Here is a 10,133-nt window from a genome sequence, read left to right on the forward strand (position 1 = left end):
ACCTCTGGGACTTGAATCTCTCTCCCTCCCCCCCTCCCCCAGCTTAAAGCTTGATTCTGCTGCCTTCTTATATGTTGACCCCCCCCCCTTCTTTTCTCCCGAGAAACGGTTCTCCCTTTGGCTGGAGGTGAGGAGGGTAGGTATGCGGACACAGCTCCATCCAAACCTCCAACCTTTCCACTTCCTTTTGCGCATATAAGTAAATTCCAGAGAGGGAACGCCAATTGGCTCTGCTTGGGTCAGGTGCCCATTCTGGAGCCAATCACTGTAGCCGGAGGGGTGAACAACTGATTGGCCAGCATGGGTCACATGGCCACCCTTGAGCCCATGAAGTAAGGATCGGCGTATAATCAGCAAGACGTGCAGAACTACATGGTACGGACAAGGGGTAGATCCCCTGAACAAAAGGGAGGTGCTTTGGGCTGAAGAAGGGGGCAAAGGTATCGAACAACAAAAAGAGCCGATATCCATGTCAGCAGCTATCACATCTATAATCACCTGTTTGCGTGATTGTTTATTTGACCTTCGTCCCCACTGATAGCCCGTTGGGGGCAGGGACTGCCGTCTGTGTGATCATTGAGGGCTGTCTCATCAGTGCATTATGGAAGGCTAAGGAAGGGAAGAGAGCTAGCTGGAAGGCTTGGGAGCATCCTGCCTGGAGACATCTGAGGTGGGAGCGGTGAGTGGAAGTTGTCCCTGGGGCTCTCCCTCCCCCGGTCTCTTTGATGCAGGTGGAGTGGAGATTATGAGCCCCATTTTGCAGATGAGAACACTGAGGCTCAGAGAAATAAAGTGACTTGCCAAAGGGCTCTCAGCTGGTAAGTGACAGAGCCATGACTGAAGCCAAGATATCACTCCACAAAAATCAGGGCAAACTGTGAGACTCACAGGCCAGAGCTAATACTCACGGCCTCCCACAAATACCACGCAGACCTCTGAACCTCCATAATTTCCTCTCTCCCTGAGCAACTCACTTGCTCCACCATTTAGGTTGGATTCCTGGGGCTTTGGAGTGCGGGAGGAAGCCATGGCTGGGAAAATGCCATCGGAAATGAAAAAGCACAGTATTCTCCAAGTCCCTCCCCCTCAAACCCTCTCTCCCCGTCAGCCTGCAGATGCCGAACCAAAGAACCAGCCTGCAAGGTAATGCTTCATAACCACAGGGAGAGGCCACCGTGACTCTACTCAGCAGTCTGCATCCAGAAGGCATCCACCTTGCCTAACGGCCCAGCGCGAGAAATGGAATTATTATTCCCATTTGACAGGTGTGAACATTGGGAAAAAGGGAGTGATTTTCAGCAAGCGTAACTGATGGCTTTTAATTGCCAAAAGCTAGTCCATGAACGGAGTTCCAGAAAAAGGGTGGAAACTTTTTGCCCAGAGACCCCTCGGGGATGATAATACATATTTGATAAAAAAAAAAAAAACAACATTATAGCCCATTCATACACATTCTGTCTGGATCCTTTCCGTGCCCCTTGGAGATAAGTTTCATTACTGAACCCATTTGACAGGTGAGAAAACTGAAGCTCAGAGAAAACAAGTCCAAAGCTAAACTCTTGCACCGGATAATTGGCTCCTTCTCCTACAGGTGCTGTAGCAATGCTTGTGTCGCCCATGACATCCTCACCTGTTCTTCTAGGACTCGTGACAATCCTAGTTTGACATGACAGAAATAGCATGTGGGGGTTGGCGCCTGGACGGCTCAGTCATTGGACTCTTGGTTTTGGCTCAGGTCATCATCTCAGGGTCGTGGGATCCAGCCCTACATTGGGCTCCCGCTCGGCGGGGAGTCTTCTTCTCTCCCTCTCTGTCTGCACCTACCCCCAACCCCCCCCCCAAAATAAATAAATAATTTAAAAAAAAAAAAAGAAATCGCATGGGGGTTTTCTTGAGCACCTCCTGTGTGCCAGACCCTATGCTGGGCCTGGGGCTGCAACTCTCTGATACAAGGAGCTGTGAGCGAAATCTGGAAACAAATAGAGAATTGTATATGGGGAATCTGCTCACATAGATATCTCATTTTTGTCATTGCTCAGTACCTCTCTGTTCCCCCTTTTAAGCAAAAAGCACCCACATTTTAGGGGAACTATCTCTTCTCCGTGCCATGTGGTTTTGCTAATCGTACCTGATACCCTAACATTCCCAAAATCCAAAGGCGGGACATGTGACCCATGCTGGCCCATCACAGTGGCTCATCCCTCAGGCTACGGTAATTGGTTCAGGAATGGCTCCACGACCCAAACAAAACCAATCAGAGTTCTTTCCTGGAAATTTACATAAGGACCCCAGGAGAAAGGAAGGTGAGGATGTAGTTATGGGACTGTTTCTCTGCAGACACCTCTCTTTCAAGCCCAGACACACACAGAAGACCCATTTTGCGGTCGAGAAATGGGATCATTATCCAAGAGAGGTTTCAAGCCCTGGAAGTCCAAGGGCAAGTGCTCCAAGCAAGGGAGCCAGGGGGAAGCTGGAGTGCCTTCCTAGCCTAGCTTCAAAAGCCACACAGCAGTGCTCACTTCGGCAGCACATATACTAAAATTGGAACGATACAGAGAAGATTAGCATGGCCCCTGCGCAAGGATGACACGCAAATTCGTGAAGCGTTCCATATTTTTAACAGCACTCAACCCAAATATACCAACTCAGAGCTCATAAAAAAGAAAAAAAAAAGCCACAGAGCACCCCTGCGGCCATAATCTATTCATCACAAGCCCCCCACGAAGCCTGGCTATATTCGGGGACAGGGGATTAGACTCCATCTTTTGATGAGAGGTGTGTCAAGGAATTCATGGACGTGTTTAAAACCACCACACCTCCTCTTGCCCCTTCTTCAGCCTGGGGCCATGATCTTCTATTCTTTCCAAGGCTGATGGACCTTCGGAAGCAGCCAGCACCACAGAACCCAGGGCACCCGCAAGTCATTCCTGAGGACCTTTTAGGACTATGTATAGAAATACCGCCTAATTGTGACCAGGAGAGATGGTAAGCGGAAACAAGACACAAGGTCCCTACAGCTCTTTCTGGCTCCTTCTGGAAAAGGAAATGAAAGAAGCTACGACTACCCCTCCCATTAGCAGACTCCTTTACAGCTCTCACTATCTTTCATATTCAAGTAGCTCTGTGACTTGGGCAAGATAACGGTCCCCATGTCCCAGAGGAGGATCTTGGGGCTTTGAGAGAGAGAATGAATTGCTCATGATTCTGCATAATCAATGGAGCCTGGATCCCAAGTCCCCAGCGCTTTAATTGGGAGGGGGGGCAGTCCATCCTCTTATTTTGAACCTGTGCTTCTCCATCCTATGAACCGTGTCTGTCTCTTAGATCATAGGGGAGAAGCGGGTCCCACCGAGGTTTACACCCATCTTAACTGCTCAATAAAACCTCATGAGACTTCCTCAAATCCAGAGAAGTTAAGTCCTGACACTTTAACAGCTCGTTCACGATACACAAACCAGATGGACCTGGGCCTTGAATCCATTTCACACCATCAGGCAGCAATCACGTTAGAGGCTGTGCACGCTGGCCGGGCACAGAACCCTGTTCTTTGTTCTGTCTGCAGACACCCTGGGGCAGGGGTGGAGGGTACCCATTTCCTGTCTTGCATCTGTTTATAAATGTGCCACCAAGGGAGAAGGGCTGTTGTTTGTTGGTCTTTCCCTCTGGATTTAAAACACACTTGCAGCTCCTCATGAACTAAGACAGGTAGGATTTTAGGAAACTGGCATTCTCTGAAGAAATTAACCAGGAGGTGAGGTCTCCTTAGAGAAGGATAACAGCATAGTCTTTGGCTTTTATGCTTCTAGCGGGGGAAGAAAATGGAGTAGTGTAGACCATGGACTCTGGATTCATGAAGACCTTGGTTTGAACCCAGCTCTGCCACTCACTGTTGATTTAACCAGAGACAAATGATTTCATCTCCAAGCCTCTCTTTTGTCATCTGTAAGAGGGGGATTGCACAAAGTTGTTAGATCTCAGGTAATCATGAGCATAATGGGGCTGGTGCATAATATGTGCTGTTTTCTTTCATAGCTCAAACTCCAAGAGCTCAGAGAGGTATAGGGAACAGGTAATGGCCTTGTTGGGAATTCTGTTCAGAACGTGTACAACTCAGCACTTCTCAAAAGGGGACCCAAGGGGCACTGGTTTCAGAAGGTAAACTGTGAGGAGAAAAGACATGGAAAAGAAGGCCTGTCTTCAATTCAGTTTGGGAAATACTGGGGAAGGTGAAAATAAACACACTTTGATTAGTTGTATTTTTAAGCCCATTCTTCCCAGGGTTTTTAATATGTTAATGCATGCTTGCGGATTTCCCCAGTGGCCAAGGTGAAGGATACAGGGAAGGGTGTGTGTAAGATGGGGAAACAGGTAGGCTCCCAAATGGTTGATCACAGAAGATGATAGAAAGATAGATGATAGGTGGATGGATGGATGGATAGATGGATGGATGGATGGATGGATGGATGGATGGGTGGATGGATGGATGGATAGATGGATGGATGGATGGATGGATGGATGGATGGATGGATGGATGGGCAGGTGGCTGGATGGATATATAAATAGAAAACATTATCCCCCTCAGGCCACCTTTGACATGTTCAGACTACTAGTATTTTGCAGAACACAATTTGAGAAAATTTGGTGTAAATAACGCAGCAAAGCCCTTATAAAAGTTGAGAGGGGGTGATGTTCATGGATGTTGAAGTAAAGGGAATCACATTGTTTGTTTGCTTGTTTTTAAAGATTTTATTTATTTACTTGAGAGAGAGTGAGAGCAGGAGAGAGAAGGAGAGAGAAAGCACAGAGGGAGAGGGAGAAGCAGTCTCCCTGCTGAGCATGGAGCCGGAGGCGGGACTTGATCCCAGGACCCCGAGATCATGACCTGAGTTGAAAGCAGATGCTTAACCGACTGAACCACCCAGGTGCCCCAAGGGAGTCATTTTGGACTGGAGAAGGAACACCCTTTTTATTTTGGCAGAAGGAAAGGAGGAAATGTTCGAATTTTAGTTATGATTCGTGGTAGGATCCAAGTAGAAAAGGAGGAAGTTGAGCCAGGAAGTCATGGCTTTCCTTTTCTTCCTGAAATAAGGTACTAGGCAGGGAAGAGGCCAGAGGGGCCATGGGGCAGAGGAAAGTGAAGTTCAGTAGGGCGAAGGGGAGGGCAACCAAGATCCCTTGAGTTTTTCAGAAAAATCATCATCGATCATGATTAACCTTATTTTTTTTAGTCCTCTAAGGATTTATTTTTTTAAATTTTTTATTATGTTAGTCATCATAAAGAACTCTGCAGAATTAGGTAGTCTGTATTTTCAAAAACTTTAACTTTCTTTTGACTCAAATGTATACACAGACGTGCACGGAGTCTTTCCTATCTGGATACTGAGGTTGGTTAGAAGAATCAGAAGTGGTATCTACCTTCCCAATAATACCAATTGCTCACTTCTGGGGGAAAAAAATTGTATATATTAGACTGAATAAAGACCCCAAACAGATCCACGTGCTAATCTCCGGAACCTGTGAATTTTACCCAATATGCCAAAAAGGGCCTTCGCTAATGTGATTAAATGAAGGATCTTGAGACGGAGAGATGATCCTGGATTATCTGGGTGAGAACTAAATGTAATCACAAGTGTCTTTATAAGGAGGAGGCAGAGGGACATTTGACCTCAGAAGGCAGAACGGAGACCGGAGAGATGGGGCCGGGAGCTAAGGAATGCCAGCAGCCACCTGAGGCTGGGAGACGCAGGAACGGATTCTCCCCTGGAGCCTCCAGAAGGGGCCAGCTCTGCCCTGCTGACACCTTGACTTTAGCCCCAAATGATTCATCTTGGACTTCTGGCCTCCAAAACTCTAAGACAACAAATTCCTGCTTGTTTAAGCCACTAAATCCATGATAATTTGCTACAAAAGCAATAGGAAACGAGCGCGTTATGTAAGTATGAATGTAGGGGCATCGTGTGTGCATGCGAGTGTGTGTGCATGCGAGTGTGTGTGCGTGCAACCTTGTAATGGAGGCTATTAGTACTAACTTCCGTATGCAGGTGGGAATATTGAGAAACAAGAGAGTTTAGATATTCGGCTTCCGGCCACAGAGAGAGGGGCGAACCCAGGCCTCAGACCTGGGGAATCTTGCTTCAGTCTACACTCACCCCCACTACTCTGTCCCTCTTGGTGGTTATGAGTGTTGGGGAATGTAGGGGAAGGAGGGCTGGCCAAAAAATACAGAAGGGATGAGATGGTATTAAGAAGGAATGGAATTAAGGATGACTCACACTTGGCAGGGTGGATGGAGCATTGGGAGCAGACACCCAAGACGGGAAGTTGCTTAGCACCCCAGGGCCCCTGGCCATTAGTCCGATATGAGGAGCAGAGCGAAGGCCCCGGGCGCTACATTCAAATTTAGCTCTCATCTCTAACCAGCTATGAGGCTTCGGACTAGTGGCTTTACCTCTAGAAGCCTCCATTTCTTTCCTCTTCATAATAGTAACCACTTCATACCGTTGCTGTAAGGATTAAATGATATTATACATGAAGAGAGCCTAGCTCAGTGCCTGGCATATGGTAAACCCTCAGGGATACACTGTTACTATTGACTTTATTGGAGCTCCAGTGGCGCAATCGGTTAGCGCGCGGTACTTATATGACTTTATTATTACCACATAATACCACATAGCCATCAACAATCATCTTGACTTCTTTATGCTGAAAATGTTCAGTCTCATAGCTGTTTAGAAATTAGTAAACTCAGTGTATTAGCGCAGAGAAAAACATCTCCAGGGGAAAGAGGTGTTTCCTCTGGTGGATGAAAGTATGCAATTTTTTCTTTCTTTCTGCTTTTTTTTTAATGGCCGTAAAATACATCTAACATAAAGTTTACCATCTTAACCATTTTTAAGAATTGAAAAGTGTTAAATGTATTCACATCATGTCTTTGGTTCCCTTTGTTCCTTTTTTATTTTCTACATTTTCCTAGAATGGACACAAATTACTTTTGTTAACATATTACAACACAACATATATTTTTTAAAGATTTTATTTATTCCTTTGACACAGAGAGAGGGAGAGGGAGAGCACACACAGGGGGAGGGGCAGAGGGAGAGGGAAAAGCAGACTCCCCACACAGCGACGCAGGGCTCGATCCCAGGACTCTGAGATCATGACGTGAGCCAAAGGCAGACGCTTCACCGACTGAGCCACCCAGGCGCCCCTGACAAACATTTCAAAGCACGTTGTTGGGGAAGGTTGAGTCACTTTCCTCACACCTTCATCAAAATGGGGGGTAAGTGCTTTCCATCTTCGTGGAGACCAGTTGCATTCCACCAGGCAACGCCCAAAGGTCTTTTAGCTCTAGCTTTCTAGTTGCACTTAGAAATCTATGCTAAAGAAACGCCCCTGCAGGTACGGAGGGACGGAAACACAGTTTAGTGCAGCGTTCTTGCGTTGAAAGAAATTGGAAAAACAACTCGTAAGTTAAGTCACTGAGGACTGATTAAGTGAATTTCGATATATCCATATTATGGAATATGAAGTTACTGTCTTACAAATGGAAGGAAATGTGTGTGCTGGCATGGGAAGATGCCCACAATGGGAACAGGGAAAAAACAAGCATGAGAACAATGAGGGCAGTGTGAGCCTGTCCACGTTGTAAAATAGAGATCATATGAGGACTGCTGTGTGTGTGCATGTGTGTGTGTGTGTGTGAGAATGCACATTCAAAACAGCTATTAAGATTTACCCCAAATGTTCGCAGTGGAAAGGGGAGTGGGAATTGCAGATTATTTGGATTTTTAAAAATTTAGAATGAACAGATAGTAATTCTACTATATGAAAGGAGGAGGAGAAGTGGTAGTAAAAACACTCAACCTGCCATCAAAGCGGAGTTTTATCATCGTTGAGCATTCTCGAATGCCCTTGGAGGCAGACGCAGCTGATGCATGGTCTCTCCCGAAGGGGTCAAGGGCCCGCGCAGACGGCTGGGCCAAACTCTTGCAGACCAATAACTATCCATCTTGGTCTCAAAGTCAGGAAGTCACTTCCACCACCTCTGTCAATAACTCACTTCAGGGCTTAATAAAGGTTCCCTGCAGGAAGTTCTTCCTCTCATCACAGCTAAGTCTTTCCTGCTGCCCTGTCAGCCCTAATGGATGGGTCACCTTTCCCACCCCACGTCCTTGGAGTCAGCGGCCAAGAGTGAAGAAGAGGACAGGGACAGCATGGATTCTCTCCAGCGAGTCACTTCCCCACTGGGCAGCGGCAACACTCTTAGAACCTTGGCAACCGGGGTGGAGACCGTTACCGTCTATTCCAACCCAGACTATGGAGGCTTCTCTGCAGCCCGAGGGGTCCCCAAGGGCCCCCGGTCTGCCCATCCCCGGCACTGGATGCTGCGCTCTGCGTAAACTCTGCCTCCCTGGCCTCTTCCTGTCATATTTTATGCATCCCGATGGTCACTCAGGCCAAGATTTACGGAATTCATATCCTTTCGCGCTGAAGGAAAATGGGAAAGTCAAGATTTACTATCCCCCTAGGTAAAGCTAGGAAGGGGTGGACCCAAGATCTTGCAGGGGTGGGGGTGTTGGGGGGGATGTTGCAGAGGTGAGTTGGAGAGACAAACATTTATTTGGTCAGAGCCTCGTCAAGGCGGGGGCCTGGGACTCTGCCATTCCTGACGGCAAGCACGTTTCTTCCAGAACCTTCCCTCCTCTCACAGGCAGTACTAGAGTGTGGGGTGCAGGACTAGGGGGCTACAGATGACACGAGATCACAAAGACAGAGCTCCTGCTCTCCATAAATTTGGTATTTCTGGAAGGAGATGAACACGTACATCAGTAATTCTTACCTAAAGCAAAGACATTTTAGACTTCTCTCAGGACAGTGATGAAAGCCACGGATTTGCCCGCACTTTGTGGCTTACTAGTAGAGATAGTCCGGCAAGTTCTTTTAACCTTGCTGAATCTCCATTTCCTTATCTGTGAACCAGGCTTCAACAACGCCCTTTCTTTTTTTTTTTTTTAAGATTTTATTTATTTATTTGACAGAGATAGAGACAGCCAGCGAGAGAAGGAACACAAGCAGGGGGAGTGGGAGAGGAAGAAGCAGGCTCATAGCAGAGGAGCCTGATGTGGGGCTCGATCCCAGAACGCCGGGATCACGCCCTGAGCCAAAGGCAGACGCTTAACCGCTGTGCCACCCAGGCGCCCCATCAACGCCCTTTCTTTGTAGAGATTATGTGTGCATTTAAGAAGTGAGTACGGGAAGGCTTCTAGAGCCCGACATCCAGGTTTAATTCACAGCCCCGTGACTCCCCAGCTGTGTAACATTAGACAGGTCACTTAACTTCTCTGTGCCCTGCTGTCCTGTCTGCAAAATGGGAATCGCAGGAGTCGTACCAACCTCGCAGGGCAAACGTGAGTTAATATATGTGAGGCACTTAGATCAGGGCGTGGCCCATAATAAATGTCACGTGGGTTTGTAACTAGTATTAACACAGTGAATATGTATGGAAGATAAATCTGGAAGAGTGAAGTGGCATCGGATAATTCTGGCATCGAACTGGGGATTCGCTCAGCATGGCCGAGGCGGTTAATAGCTCGGGCTGATTTAGTGGTGGCATATGGACGGGCGTGAAAATTCATTGCAACTCATCAGCATGGGTGCACTTTGTTGTGCATACATCATACCTCCAGGGAAAATAGTATTTTTAAAGTAAAAATGAGAACAGTACAGGCTCCGTAGTCAGATGGCTTTAGTAGTCATCTCAGATCCAAACCAACCAGCTTCCCGAGCATTGCCCAGGGTCCTAAACTTTGTGCCTCCCTTTCTGAGTCTGCAAACTAGAAATAAAGTCAGTATCCACCTCGTAGGGCAGTGGGCTTCAATGAGGTAATACACGTAAAGTTCTTCAAAGAGAGCCTGACAAAGGGGCGCCTGGGGGGCTCGGTCGGTTAAGCGTCTGCCTCCAGCTCCGGTCGTGGTCTCAGGGTCCTGGGATCGAGCCCCGCATTTGGCTCCCTGGTCAGCGGGGAGTCTGCTTCTCCCTCTGCCCCTCCCCCTGCTCATGCTCTCTCTCTCTTTCTTGCTCTCTCTCAAATAAATAAAATCTTAAAAAGAGAGAGTCTGACAAATACTATGCA

At 47.4% G+C, this 10,133-nt stretch overlaps 1 long non-coding RNA gene and 1 other non-coding gene across 2 annotated transcripts; both read left to right on the forward strand.

Annotated features, from left to right (window-relative positions):
* The first annotated feature begins 381 nt into the window (after positions 1-381).
* Positions 382-1,833, forward strand: LOC123001937 (uncharacterized). The gene is made up of 3 exons (XR_006411260.3): positions 382-679; positions 1,109-1,265; positions 1,592-1,833. It is a non-coding gene; the product is annotated as an uncharacterized LOC123001937 (long non-coding RNA).
* Positions 1,834-2,511: 678 nt separating this feature from the next.
* Positions 2,512-2,618, forward strand: LOC125283048 (U6 spliceosomal RNA). The gene has a single exon (XR_007190588.1). It is a non-coding gene; the product is annotated as a U6 spliceosomal RNA (small nuclear RNA).
* Positions 2,619-10,133: the final 7,515 nt, after the last annotated feature.

This window comes from Ursus arctos, unplaced genomic scaffold (genome assembly GCF_023065955.2).
Source record: "Ursus arctos isolate Adak ecotype North America unplaced genomic scaffold, UrsArc2.0 scaffold_34, whole genome shotgun sequence".
Lineage (NCBI taxonomy): Eukaryota > Metazoa > Chordata > Mammalia > Carnivora > Ursidae > Ursus > Ursus arctos.